Raw genomic sequence first — 5019 nt, 5'->3', positions numbered from 1 at the left:
ACTCTGTCATGTGTTGTATTGGATTTGCCCCGAACATAACACTTTGTACTCAGGATAAAGAGCTTTTTACGGTATTACTTTAGTGCCTTGTTGCAAACAGAATGCATGTTTTGGAATATTTTATCTTCTTTACAGGCTTGCTTTTTTTCACTCTGTCAATTACATTGGAATTGTACAGTAACTTCAAGGATTTGATCCATCCTCAGTTTTCTCATGTCACAGCTGTTATACTCTGTAACTGTTGTGAAGTCCCCATTGGCCTCATGGTGAAATCCCTGAGAGGTTTTCTTCCTCTTCGGCAACTGAGTTAGGAAGGATGCTTGTATCTTTGTAGTGACTGGGTGTATTGATACACCATCCAAAGTGTAATTAATAACTTCACCATGCTAAAAAGGTATTCAATGTCTGTTTTGTTACCCATCTACCAATAGGTGTCCTTCTTTGCGAGGCATTAGAAAACCTCCCTGGTCTTTGTGGTTGAATCTGTGTTTGAAATTCACTGCTCGACTGATGGACCGTACGTATTTGTGGGATCCAGAGGTGAGGTAATCACTCTATTATTGCACACAGAGTGAGTCCATGCAACTTATTATGTGACTGGTTAAACTTATTGAGGCTTGCCATAACAAAGGGGTTGAATACTTATTGACTCAAGACCTTTCAGCTTTTCATAATTCACTTGTAAAAATGTTTTGAAAAACATAATTCCACTTTGACATTATGGGGTATTGTGTGTAGGCCAGTGACAAAATAAATATTGATTTAATCGATTTTAAATTCATGCTTTAACACAACAAATGTGGGAAAAACTCAAGAGGTTTGAATACTTTCTAAAGGCACTGTAGCATTCTGGAATGAAACTTAAAATATGACTGTCAGATAGATTAGAATTGTATAAGAGATTGTGTGTGTGCTCTATTCATTCTATTTCTATTTTCAACATGCAGTTCCAGATACAGCCCTGCCATTTGATGAAGGCAGCCAATCCAAAAGTTTCCGAAAAGTAGTCACTTCCCGAGAAATGTAATCAAATCTTTTTTTTAAGTAGTTGCTTTCTCAAATCTGTTTTCAAATTGTTTACAAAAGTAGTTACCTTCTGAGATCTATACTCGAATAGTTGTAGTCACCTCGAAAGTAACTATTTGTTCCCCCGGAAAAATAGTTACTTTCCAAAAAGCATAGTTAGAACTATAGTTATCCCATGACTCTAACAGCAACATATATCCATTATTTTTGTAAAAAATGCAGCACTATTCAAACCTTGTCTCAAACCATATTTTATTAATTTGGAAAATGTTCTGTAATTCTCTTTCACTTTGAAAATGGGATGTATGTTGTGTAGATCTGTAGGAAAAAAATCTAATTTAATCCCTTTTTAGATTACATTTTAAGGCAGTAAAATGTGAAGACAAGTGCACTATGCACTGTATACAGTTGAAGTTGGAAGTTTACATACACTTAGGTTGGAGTCATTAAAACTCGTTTTTCAACCACTCCACAAATTTCTTGTTAACAAACTATAGATTTGGCAAGTCGGTTAGGACATCTACTTTGTGCCTTACACAAGTAATTTTTCCAACAATTGTTTACAGACAGATTATTGCAATTATAATCCACTGTATCACAATTCCAGTCGGTCAGAAGTTTACATACACTAAGTTGACTGTGCCTTGAAACAGCTTGGAAAATTCCAGAAAATTATGTCATGGCTATAGAAGCTTCTGATAGGCTAATAGACCCCCACACGTTTGGTTCATCCTTGGGAGCAATTTCCAAACGCCTGAAGGTACCACTTTCATATGTACAAACAATAGTACGCAAGTATTAACACCATAGGACCACACAGCTGTCATACCGCTCAGGAAGGAGATGCATTCTGTCTCCTAGAGTTGAATGTACTTTGGTGCGAAAAGTGCAAATCAATCCCAGAACAACAGCAAAGGACCTTGTGAAGATGCTGGAGGAAACAGGTACAAAAGTATCTATATCCACAGTAAAACGAGTCCTATATAGACATAACCTGAAAGGGAGCTCAGCAAGGAAGAAGCCACTGCTCCAAAACCGCCATAAAAAAAGCCAGACTACGGTTTGCAACTGCACATTTGGTTACAAAAAGCATACTTTTTGGAGAAATGTCCTCTGGTCTGATGAAACAAAAATCGAACTGCTTGGCCATAATGACCATCGTTATGTTTGGAGGAAAAAGGGGGAAGCTTGCAAGCCAAAGAACACCATCCCAACCGTGAAGCACTGGGGTAGCAGCATCATGTTGTGGGGGTGCTTTGCCGCAGGAGGGATTGGTGCACGTCACAAAATAGATGGCATCATGAGGAGGGGAAAATTATGTGGATATATTGAAGCAACATCTCAAGACAGTCAGGAAGTAAAAAATTGGTTGCAAATGGGTCTTCCAAATGGACAATGACACCAAGCATACTTCCAAAGTTGTGGCAAAATGGCTTAAGGACAACAAAGTCAAGGTATTGGAGTGGCCATCACAAAGCCCTGACCTCAATCCCATAGAAAATTTGTGGGCACAACTGAAAAAGTGTGTGCGAGCAAGGAGGCCTACAAACCCGACTCGGTTACACCAGCTCTGTCAGGAGGAATGGGCCAAAATTATTGTGGGGAGCTTGTGGAAGGCTACCCGAAACGTTTGACCCAAGTTAAAACTTCTTATGGCTGGGGGGCAGTATTGAGTAGCTTAGATGAATAAGGTGCCCAGCGTAAACTGCCTGCTACTCAGGCCCAGAAGCTAAGATATGCATGTTATTATTAGATTTGGATAGAAAACACTCTGAAGTTTCTAAAACTGTTTGAATGATGTCTGTGAGTATAACAGATCTCATATGGCAGGCAAAAACCTGAGAAAAAATCCAACCAGGAAGTGGGAAATCTGAGGTTTGTAGGTTTTCAAGTATTTGCCTTTCCAAGATACAGTGTAAATTTGGTCCGATTCCACTTCCTAAGGCTTCCACTAGATGTCAACAGTCTTTAGAACCTTGTTTCAGGCTTCTTCTGTGAAGGGGGAGCGAATAAGAGCTGTTTGACTAAGGGTCTGGCAGAATGCCATGAGCTAAATCTCGCGCGCGGCCGTGAGAGCGAGCTGCGTTCCCTTTCATTTCTAAAGACAAAGGAATTGTCCGGTTGGAACATTATTGAAGATTTATGATAAAAACATCCTAAAGATTGATTCTATACATCGTTTGACATGTTTTTACGAACTGTAATAGAACTTTTTAGACTTTTCGTCTGGACCTGAACTAAACGCGTGAACAAAAAGGAGGTATTTGGACATAAATTATGGACTTTATCGAACAAAACAAACATTTATTGTGGAACTGGGATTCCTGGGAGTGCATTCCGATGAAGATCATCAAAGGTAAGTGAATATTTATAATGCTATTTCTGACTTCTGTTGACTCCAAAACATGGCGGGTATCTGTATGGCTTGTTTTGGTCTCTCAGCGCTGTACTCAGATTATTCCATGATGTGCTTTCGCTGTAAAGCTTTTTTGAAATCTGACACAGCGGTTGCATTAAGGAGAAGTATATCTTTAAGCAATTTAAAGGCAATGCTACCAAATACTAATTGAGTGTATGTAAACTTATGACCCACTGGGAATGTGATGACAGAAATAAAAGCTGAAATAAATAATTCTCTCTACTATTATTCTGACATTTCACATTCTTAAAGTAAAGTGGTGATACTAACTAACCTAAGACAGGGAATTTTTACTAGGATTAAATGTCAGGAATTGTGAAAAATTTAGTTTAAATGTATTTGGCTAAAGTGTATGTAAACTTCCGACTTCAACTGTATATGCAGTACATGGACGCAACGACAACATTCTCAATGATCTTTTCCTCTTTCTGTCTCTCTTCCACATTTTCCTCCATCCCCTCAACCCTCCCTCCGTCCACCACACCCGCCCCTGACAAGAATGTGTCTCTCCACACCCGCGACACAATCCTCTGTTTGAAGTCAGACGAACACAACCCATCCAGCGATCTCCCAATCTCTCCCTGTTACCTTCCTTCCCCTCCTCTGTCTGTCTGTCTGTCTGTCTGTCTGTCTGTCTGTCTGTCTGTCTGTCTGTCTGTCTGTCTGTCTGTCTGTCTGTCTGTCTGTCTGTCTGTCTGTCTGTCTGTCTGTCTGTCTGTCTGTCTGTCTGTCTGTGTGTCTGTCTGTCTGTCTGTCTGTCTGCCTGCCTGCCTGCCTGCCTGCCTGCCTGCCTGTCTGTCTGTCTGTCTGTCTGTCTGTCTGTCTGTCTGTCTGTCTGTCTGTCTGTCTGTCTGTCAGCCGTCCTCATCCTCACCCCTACAGCTGTGCGAGCGGCACAGGTGCTGTCATTGTGCTCCTCTTCCTCGCCCTGCCACCTGCACAGGACATTGGCCCCGACCAGGCTGCTTTCATCCCCCTCCCCAGCGCAGGCCCCTCCGCCCCAGGCCTGTCACTGTGGAATGGCTGACACATAGGCCAGAGGACAGAGGTCCACAGAAAACGGGCTACTGTTGTCACCTCTCCATCTCGGTTTGTTTCCAGGTTAAGAGGAGCCAAAGTATGCAGGATTTGTCCACAGCGAAGCTACAGATTCTAGCATAGGATGCTATATTTGTAAATGATTTTGAATACAACAGGAGGCAGAGACCTGGGAGTGTGTTTATTGCCAGGATGCATGATGTGGATTTTCCTGATTTATTTTGCCTTGAAGCCCAAAGTAAATTCTTTACAGACCCAGCTAACAATTCTAGGGAGAAAGAACGTTTTTGTAATGTTACCCGTAATGTTCTCCTGATGTTTGACTGTCCAGTTTTCCGTCTTTTCTGGGAACATTCTATGTATGTTAGCAACTATTTAGCATGTTTTGGCACTAGAGTTAGAACATTCCCTTAATGTCAAACAGAATTGACCCAGAATGTGGTTACCATGTTCCAAGAATATCCCATTGTTCTAGGCACTTTCGTGGGACGTTGCATGAACATTCATGTGTCCAGTTTTCTGAGGGTTAGGAGAAT

The sequence above is a fragment of the Salvelinus namaycush genome, chromosome 20 (genome assembly GCF_016432855.1).
Source record: "Salvelinus namaycush isolate Seneca chromosome 20, SaNama_1.0, whole genome shotgun sequence".
Lineage (NCBI taxonomy): Eukaryota > Metazoa > Chordata > Actinopteri > Salmoniformes > Salmonidae > Salvelinus > Salvelinus namaycush.
Note: the sequence above shows the minus strand (reverse complement) of the source record.